Consider the following 10,762-nt stretch of genomic DNA (forward strand, 5'->3'; position numbering starts at 1 on the left):
CTTTTTTAATCGCGGCAGTACGAAAGGAGCTGTCATGGGAAGACGACAGACAAACTAGGAAGCACATATCTCTATACATGCACGGATATTTTTATGTTCCTAGAGTTTTTGTTTTCTGAAGGAGCGAAGGTAACTCAGAAATGCGGCCACGTTAAGTCCCGCTTCAAGAAGGCCGGGACCATCTGTCATCTGCACGCGTTACCACGGATGGAGCCGTCTGGAAAGTGACCAGTCCAACTCTCCAGGTTTCTCTCGTGATAAGACGTAACAAGCCAAGATATATTCTACTAGGACAACACTGCAATGCATGAATTTTCTATTGCGGAACACTGCGGTGATATTCGCGCAGACGGAGTGAGTTCTGTAGAAGCCTGCGTACTTCTTTCCTAGTGCTGCGTCGCTCTGAAATGAGAACTCATCGTTACAGTCTCCGCTGTTTTTTTAATACGAGTCTGAGCATTTCCTTCTACCTTCGACATGACCAATGCGCTAAATCTAGACCGTTGAATTCTTTGGTATTGCCGCGCCGATGGACTGAATTTGGTTCAGTGACTACGGCATTCGGCCACTGCTCCGAAGGTAGCCCTTGTGCCGTGCGATATCATAACACGTTAAACAACCACAGATAGTCTACATAAATTCCCAACGCTCCACTACGGCATCCCTTGCAGTCCTTGTGTCACTGCAGGTCGCTAAATCCTACATACCTCTGTGCTTCTTTGAAAATCTTCAAGTTCAAAAATAAATTATTTGCAGACTCTACTGCAGGCTCCCTCCTCGTTCAGTGAGCAAATGAACTTGCTGTCCGAATATTATATACGTACTTATCTCATGCATGAAAAAAGTGCCTTTTTTGCTACTAGGTGTTCCTATGTGCCGTATTTGTTTCTCTGAGACTACTTGGGGGCCGTGTGCCGGGCACCATCTGCTGCATTCATGGCATAATTTTTACAACTGTGGTGGTCGACTTCTTGGAGGCGACTCAAGAAGAATTCTATGAGGAGGTGAGCGCTCTGCCCTTTAACACAAAATAGAACGTTCATTGTTGGAGGTAAATCATTGTGGGACCGCATACAAGGTCGTGCGTATTCAGCTCCTGGTATCATCACTGAACTTAAAGCACTCTAACATTGGCTGGCTCCTTCTCGTTAAAACGTTTGGAACTGTCAGATTTCAATAGGTTATGTAATCTCGGCCATATGGCTGTCTTTTTAAGGAAAACGACTGCAGCGGAACTTCAGTTATGACTAAAATTATTCCTAATAATCGGTCTGGTTGGGTGTTGCAAACTTGGACCAGATTTCAACTCCAAGCAAGCGTTTTGAAAAGAAAAAAATCGAGGCGTTCGCTAAGCAGAAAATACTTTGTCAACACGAACCATGGTTTGGATTGAAATATTCCATCTTAATCTTTCTTTAATGTGTAAACGAATATGTAAATGAAGTTACTTTTTTTACTTTACTGTCGTTAACAAGGAAAATGCGTCTGTTTCATTGTTTGTTCTGCGTTCAGCTCTGGTACAAAGAACTTCGAATTTACCGTGGCAATGATGCAACAGTCTTGGTGTGCGGCGCATTCTTCGCTTTCGGGAATTTTCTGACCTCTGGTCTCGCCTACACGCCTAAGATCACAAGGAATACAAAGGTATTTGAGATGGAACTTTCAGTGTCAACACAGGAATGGTCAACTCCTCTTTGAATGCCTAGTGGTTCTGACATGCCTCCTCATATTCGCGTTTCTGAATTTTTTATAGATGCGATGCATGTCAGTACTGGCTGGAACATTTCGGACTTTTAAAAGCGTTGCTTCGCTGTTCCAGTTTACGCATGATGCTACGTTGTGTGTATAGACAGCTTACTCTTCCTCTTCGCTATTAATTACTCCGAATTTGTATTTCAAGAGTAGACAGAGTTGATGCTCTGTTGTATCGTTTGCGTGATTAAGAAAGTCCGTGTGTGCATTCCCTTCGCAGCACAAGCAGCGTTACGACATAGATGACTGCTCACCGTTTTCCAGAGTCTTCGTGACGATCGTTCTGAGGTAAGCTAACGCGAATTTTTACCAAAACAGTAAACATCCTTGCAATAATCTATCTGCGCTTGATAACATAGAATGCTGCAATCATATTTAATATTGACGCACGCCTTCTTGTAGAACAATCGCATATGACATCCATAGCACTGCACGATATTTGTACACAGCGAAAGGATTTGCACTATTAACGTTTTAGTCCTCCAACATAGCTTCACTAACTAAAACCAAGCCCCTGGTAATACTTTTGCGTTTAACAGAACCGTCTTGGGTCTTTTAAATGTTGGTACGCGCTAAGAAGAGCCCTGAGATTATTTAATCAAATATTTTTGTCATTATTCTTTCTCGAATGCCACATCAAAGCTTTTAAGGCTACTGCAGTGTGCGCCAGTGAGGAATATTGTTTTGTTTATTACGTAGCTATTCTCTTCCACCCCAAACGCAGGCACATAAAGAACACGATTGTGACGGCAAAGGTAATCCCGGAGGATTTCCCAAAGTTGATACGCCGTTTGCGTTGCACTCGTCGCAGTGAGAAAAGGTCTCTAGATTTTATAACCAAAGCGTAAGTATTTCTCAACTGAAATCTCTTTTTCGGTTATTTTCAAAACCTGTGTGTGGTCGCAAAAGTGTCCAAAAGAGGTTTTGCTTGTATGAATTTTTATACTTCTATACCGATCATGCACTGGAGCTCATATTTGTTTAGCGTCCTCACGGAATTCGCTATACGAGAACACTACTCTTTGTAGCTACTGTCTTGAGCAAAAGTAAGAGACCGCTCCATGTTACGACCCGTGCCACAGTGTGAGGGTGTGTCACCTGAAAAAGCACTTGTGGTGTCGAGCCCAACGCAGTGGGCCCGTGTCGACACCATAAGTTCTTTGTCAGGTGGAGCCCCCACGCGATGTGGTAAGGGTGGGAACAAAAGGGAGGAAGGGTGGGTCTTAATTTTGTCCACGATGGTAGATGACGGCGACGACGCAAGTGAAATGCAGCACGTCAGTGCAAGGCGGTAAACAGAAGGCTTGCACAAAAACATTATTCTCTGCCGAGTTACTGAGCACTTGTCCAGATTACCTAACCTGCACGGATGAAGGTATGCCGCAGGTGAAGCTCAACCATTAAGGCTTACAACTATAACTTCAGAACTGCGTGAGCGATTGTACAATAGATCTTCATAAATGACAGCCACTGACGTGTTAGTAATGCGCAAATACTGAAAATGTAGTGTTAAGAATTTGACTCTACTTTTCTTAACATTTAAAAGGGTTGTTCTTCTACAAGTGAATTCATATGACAGGTAGCCGGTATAAATATCACGGTGTTTCATAACTATCGTGGATGGTAAAGAAACAGATACCGTAGCTGCTGCTAACAAACAACTTGCAAATATTCAACACGCACAAGGAGCCATCGCATCACGTAAGTGCACGAGTCATTATTCTCCCTCAAGCCTCAAGTACGCACTCAATAGGTGCTATAGCGACTGTGCTATAGACCTAAAATTAAAGGGGTATATTCTGCCTCGAACAAAAAAAAACATCCGCGCAACTTGGCTCCTTGGTACTGAGCATAGTACAGAACATGCGCTTTCATTAAACACCCATTTCACCCTCAGGTCTATTGCTTTTGCTTTCTTTTCCCCCATCTATTCTTTTGCACCTAAATGAGGCAATGAGCGAAATAAACAGCTCAGGATTTATTTAAGAAAAAAGTTCGTAAGATGGTTACTACTGTGCACCGCGAGATTTAGCGACACCTGCGGAGGTAATGAAGTATTTTTATTTCACGATATATTGAGGTAAAGAATTTGAGAGTGACATACATACACGTATACTTATAGAAAACTATGCTTAGTTTTCCACACGTTCGTCGACTATCACTCCTCTCCAGTCCATCGTTCCAGGCGCGCGGCACCATCGCTGCAGCCGCCGTATACTGAGCGTGTTGCATTATTCTGTTACATCATACTCTCTCTCCCCCTTCCAAGAAAACCACTCTTCCGAAGGTTCCCTTGGCAGCCACCCTACGCTTGGGAATTCTTTGCTCTAGCCGTAATCTCCTCCAACATAATGAAACCGGCCACAAAGCGGAAACACAAGAAGGACTACGTGGACTAGCCACAGACGTTTTATTAAAAGATGGCCTATCTAGGTAATCAGACGACGCGTCCGTAACATTTACCCAAAACACCAACCTGGAAAGTAATCGTAAACACCCTTGACCTTCAAGCAGCCAATGCGCAGAGAGTTTGTTCTGTTTCTTTCATTCCTACATGCGCACACCGTTTTTTATGTAGCTTGATTTCTTTATTCGTAAGCGACATAGACGGTGAAGTGACGCACGCCAAAATTCCTTGCAGCCTAATGTGAGAGGCTTCCGGTATCTATCTTTCGTCCCTACTTTTTTCCTTTTCCTAGTATGAAAAGCTTGTCAAAAGTCAGGACGTAGTTCCTACATTGTTTACAGCGACGCGGAAGGTCATTCGAATCCGTCAAATTTTTCAGAGAGTTATTATTTTTGCATGCTCGGACAATCTCGAATCCTCAAGACTGACCCGCATACACCCTGCCACAAGAGAAAGATATGTTGTACATGGCACGGTGGTAGAACATTCTACAAACTGGTTGGCGTGCTTGACAGTGCAGCCGCTAGACACGTCAAGCATGCCAAGCATGTCATTAGAGCTGAAATCTGTTTTTTTTTCATGAAGCATTTCAAGTTTGTCAAGCATGCCAACAAGCCTTTTTAGATGTGCTACACGTGCCAGGTACAACGTATCGCTCTCATGTGGTAGGGTACACACGGGTCGGCCTTGAAGAGGAGTAATTGACCGGGCATGTGTAAATAATAATTATCTGAAAAATGTGTCGCATCCGAATCACCTTCCGCGTCACTGTAAACAATGTACAACGCCCCGGCTTTTAATAAGATTTCCGTACTAGGAAAAATAAACATACAGAGACGAAACAGATACCGGAAACCATTCACATTAGCCTGCAAGGAAGGGACACGTGCGTCAGTGCACCACCTATGAACTTACGAATAAAGAATTAAAGCTACATAAAAAAGTGTGTGCGCGTGTCGGAATGAAAGAAAGAAAACATTTTGTCTGCGCACTGGCTGCCTGAAGGCAGAGCTTGTTTAAGATTACGTTCCACGTGGGTATTTTGGGCGAATAATACGCATGTTTTGTTTGGTGGCCAGGGTCGGCCATCTTTAAATAAAAAAATCAATTGTTAGTGTAGCGCTGTCATGCGTACTTCATCTTCCTGTGTTCCAGTTTTTGTTGCTGGTTTCTTTACGTTTGATCCACACGTACTAGACCACATGGTTTCGCTATTGCACATCCTCCTCCTTACACGGTAACCATCTCTTCCCTGTTCCACCCATCTCCGGTTGCACATTACTACACACGCCATACCCTCCTCCTTCAACCTTAAGCCTCTTCCGGTTACTCGTTCCTCCACTGTCGCTAGAGCCACCTAGTTCCATGGTACCATGGTGGCACATGTGGCGCATGTGGTGGCACATGTGGCAACCACCTTCCGACTGCGCATTCCTCAGCTCTTTCTGTATTTCCTCCCACAGTGGTAACCACCCTCCTGTCGATTCTAGTGGTAGCGAGACTCAGGTTGTGCGCTCTTGCACTGCCATCATACCTCGTATCCAAGGTTTCCACCCGGAAAGTGAATTCCCTGGCAGCCACCCTCCGGCCAACCTAGACATACTCTCGTCCTTCCACGACAACCTTCAGCAGCCGGCCTCCGGTTGCGCATTCTTCCTATCTCGTCATACCACCTCATCCACGGCAGCCACCCTACTTATGGTTCTCGTGGCAGCCACCCTCCGTTCAGCAAACTACTCCTACTGCTGCTGCTAGTACTACGCGAAATCCAAAGAACAATCCTTTAAAAGGTCTCGCTGTGAAAATGGTTTAGTTAGCGGGGGTTTCACGTCCCAAAGCGGCTCTCACCGCGAAGAGAAATACGTCATATTAAAGCAATAATAGCGGCTTGTTTCTCACCTACGCCATGGTAGTGTCCCATTTAAGTCGTTCATTCCTCCCTGCCATCGTACCTTCTGGTACTGCATGAATGTACGGTAAATAAATTGGGAAGTAAATATAGAAATACATGAGTGAATGTCCAAGGTTTCTTTGCAGGAAATGACAATGGCGCACAAATAAAATTAACAGTTTAGGGTAGTTTCTGAACGCCTTAAGACAGCAGAACTCGTCTATGAGAGTAAATATGAAATAAATGAATAGCAAAATTCAAGATCAGTCTGTAATCTCTAGATGTAGCACTACGCGCGTTGAAACATTAGGTTGTGCTGCCTCATCGGTTAGCTTTTGCAGCGAGGGATTTTATGTCCCTGCTCTGTGCATATGTGCCAGCTAAGGTTTATATTCTGCATTAAAAAGTAAATTTTAACACTCTTTGTGTTGTACTATCCAAAATTTGATGTCTCTTTTCTAGTGTACAGGATAACAATTCACGTTTGTACAACTTTCGTCCACAAAGGGTCGAGAGGACGTTTTTGGCTTAACTGTCTCAACAACGTGGATACGCAAACCATGCGTGTAAAGTATTCTAAAGGCCTGCTTCGCACAAGGATCGTTCTTTTGCGCTATAGATACGGGCAGTTATAAGCCACTAAGATTCGCTGCCATTTCTGCTTTACAGGCTTCACTGCTAATAGGCCCGTTTAGATAGGCCTACACAGTAAGCTTGCGTACACATCGCTCTATCCGTTGCTCACGCTCTAAACAAAACAACCACGAGACTTTTAGTTTGCCGTGCCGTAGCGTCCCACAAGTGGACATAAACATCGTGGCGCGACAATGGGACAATAAATCAAAGGGCATCAGTGATGTATTGAATAAACTTTTTTTTTGTAGTTATGAATAACTTGCATTGTTGCATTACCAGTCTCTGAGTTTCAAAGAAGAAAAAAATCATAAAATAAGAAAAATTGCAGTAACTGGCAGACTGGTTGGCCCGATGTCGTTGCTATGACGAAAACGTACATTGCATGTGATTAGGGTGAACCGCTTGAATTTCCAAATTATCGAAAAAAACAAGGGCTAATCGTTGCTTATACATGGACACGTGGGTAAGAGTGACGCCATGTTGCCAAACAAGCCCATAACGTGTTCTTAACGCACGTACGTTATGGTTTGTGACGTGCTTACGACCGCGAGGCGACGTTATATATATTCATGGTATACGTTATATAAGTAGCAGTCTGGGCTTGAGCATTTGTTAATCGCTGTGTCACAGCGTACTCAAGCTCACGGCGTGCCGACAACTAGTGTTCATTGCCACCAACGCGAAAAAGTAAGGCCCATTTGGCCAACTCTTATCCATAAAAATTTGCCTTTCATACTCTAAGCTTCACTGTGCGGACCTTATTTTAGAACGAGTATATCAACCTCGCTGCATTTAGCACAGTTTTACGAAATGCGCTTCTGCAGGAGACGTTTGAGCAGTCCTTGGCGTTTCTACTGCCTCGTTCTGCACTACGGAGGGAAGGAGCTTTTCTGGTCGAACGCTGTGACTCTTTTCTACTTCGGGTCTCTCCTGCTGCGGATTCCGCTATTTAAGTGAGTAGCAGGCCACCACCTACTCCGCTTAGACAGGTGCACATGGAATGCGCCGGGGAAAATTTTTGCTTCTGGTCTGGACACGCCTCTACAGCTCCTCTTTCAGCACGTCATATGCATTCTGGGATAGAGGTGGCGCTAAAGGACGTTAGAGTTGCCTTATGCGTAAAGCGAATCGGCCCTTCCTATACGTGTGCACGAATAATATTTCTTTGAACAAACCAGTGCTAGGTTTGATAGAAACTTAGCCTATGCACGATAAATCCTCATTTTTTACTATTTTTGGTGGTTTAAAGGGGTATAGATACCATTATGGAGAATTGCATGCCTTACCGCTATCAAAAAAATTTGGTCGCTTTGCAGTTCTGCTTCTCCACTTACTGAGTGTGTGTGTGTGTATGTGTGTGTGTGTGTCTGAATTTTTCGGCAATGACCTGTTAGTTAAAATTATCATTATGTATGAGACATCAAGTTGATTAATTTCAAGCATTAGGAAACATGATTCAGGTATGATGCCTTAGCTACGCCAATCAAGCAGGAATCAGAAACATCACGGTACATTGGCGCTCCAGCTACAACACTTGCTTGCGTCGCTTCGGCCTTCTATTCAGGTTGGCCTCGGCCACCATGCTCTTTATTAACGCTCATTTAACAATAGTGCATCTTTATTTATGCTCTTTATGCAAAACTGGAGCACTACGGAATACGCGGGCATGCTCTAAGCCTAATTAAATCTTATCTATATTCACAGTCTCAATATGTGGTGATTAATCATTCCTCTTCACAGATTCTGCGAATTTCGAATGGCGTCCCTCAGGGTAGCATTTTGGGGCCACTACTGTTCAATATATATATAAATGATATCACTAACATCAGTAACCATGCAAAAATATATTATATATGCAGACGACACCAGCTTATTCTTTTCTTCCAATGATGTAATTCCGCTTATTAGATACCGCTAACCATACGCTCTTATCACGTGCCACATGGTCATCAGTTAACTCACTAAAGATAAACAAAGAGAAAACGAAAGCAGTACTCTTCCTTCCTAAAAGAGAACAAGTATTTCATCGCCCCTTGCTATACCTCAGTGGCAGTGTAATCGAGAACGTGGACACCTTTAAATCATTGGGTGTGACGTTCAGCATGTACGATGGCATGGGATGCACAGGTTAGTAACCTTGCATCAACACTTTCTAGAATCGTCGGAATTACGTTGCCTAACAGGTATACTTTACCTGTCAAAACTAAAAGTACTTTGTATTATGCATTTTTCTAGTCCCACTTCAGCTATTGTTTCCTTGTCTGGGGCACACAACGGTATCTAACGTCCTAAATCTGGAAACATTGCAAAAGAAAATTCTTCGGGCAATTGCCAACAGGTCCTATGATTCGCCTACTAGACACATTTGCCTACATTAAAATATTGTACCAGTCAATAAATTATTTGACTACAGATTTCCATGTTTTTATAAAACAGTGTTAAAAAAGGGCGATTCATTTATTTCTAGAATTGTACCAATTACATGCCGCCACTCATCGTACGATGTCAGATTGCAGTGTAGCTTTGCACTACCGAAATGCAGAACTAACAATGGATTTTGTATGTTAAGCTAAGTTCCTCAATACCTCATTCAGTGACTAAGTGAATATTATGTTTTTGTCTGCCATCCAAAAAAGCTTTATTCAGCTATCTGTGCTACGGTGATGCCAAGCGTCTGCGCGTACTGTGCCACTCTGTGTTATAGCCTCACTGTCTTTTGCTAATAATTACTGCTGACAATTACCAGATATGTTTTGGTCAAACTTGTTCTTCAAAAGCACACTTGCATTCACTTTTTAGCAGTGGCTGTTTTTGCCTCGTGACAACTGCGGACTTGTAAGGGTGGTGAGGCCTGTGAAGCGGTGTATCATTCACTGCTTTTTCTCACCATGCCCAGTTTTCATGTAGAAACTGAAATAAAAATATTGATATTCTGACGGCTTCTTTTTATTTCTTGGCTCTGCAAAAGACAAGCTGTCCCAGCTGGATAAGTTTTGCTGGATTTCCGCAGGGGAATTAGTTCGCAGAGCAGGAATCTATTACGACCCAAAGCGGTCCAAGTGACAAATGACCATGAGCCTCCGGCCAAGTGTTGCTGGGAAGCGGAATGACAAGTAGAGTCATAAACTTCCTTAGTTCTGTCGATGAAATGAAAAGTTTTTAATATAGGACGTGCTTCGATCGATGTTCGATGCCATCGCAAAGTACGGTATACGGAAGTAGGTGCGACAAACGGATGACGAAAAGCGCTGATTTTAAGGAGTAATTAGAGCGTGAATCAGTGAAAGTGCAGACTTTAGCAAGGAGCCATTTTTTGTACTTCACAAAATGTGGAATACACCGCGGTAATTGTACTAAACCTTCCATACTGCTTCTCAGGAGAAAGTAGAGTTTTTATTTTTTTATTGAAGTACGGCCATGCACGCATTGAATTTCACCATGGCAATGCAGGATAAAATTTGTCATTATTGATCCCTCCGGCAGCCGCCTATCATACCACTCCATGCTTTCTATGCACGGCAGTAAAAATGAAAAAGTGCGCTTGTGTCGTGAGAGCTCAGGTTGGTCTACATGTTCAGGGGCCATATTTTGCGGCACTTCCTTTTGTCGTCATTTGGTCTAGACGTCATCCCTGGCGAAAGGACCAGGAGGTGGGGAAGCAAACGACCAATCACACGCACAGCCGCTCTGGTCCTGGCGCCACCCTAACCACCCTACTGCCGCTGCATCCAGCCTGGCCTAACCAGGGTACCATGCTTGAGAGGCAAAATTTCTATTGTGTTTCATCGTGTTCTCCGTGTTTATATAAAGGTGAGAAGGAAGACTGCGGCAGGTGGCCCGTGAGCTTAACGCGTTGCTCGGGGTTGCTCCGATAGCCGAAGATCCGATGCGCTACTGGGGTAGCTGGCGTCATATTTGGGAGCCTCTTGCAACAGTCACATTTTCGACTAATTCGAATTTTCCGTCACGCCGACGGCAACACCGACACAGTTTTTCCTGCGAATCGGAACCCTTACGCGGTCGCGTAAAATGGAGATCGCACCGTTCGCTCGCGAGAGCACCAGTGTGCGGTTTTT

This window comes from Amblyomma americanum, chromosome 7, assembly GCF_052857255.1.
Source record: "Amblyomma americanum isolate KBUSLIRL-KWMA chromosome 7, ASM5285725v1, whole genome shotgun sequence".
In the NCBI taxonomy this organism is placed as follows: Eukaryota; Metazoa; Arthropoda; class Arachnida; order Ixodida; family Ixodidae; genus Amblyomma; species Amblyomma americanum.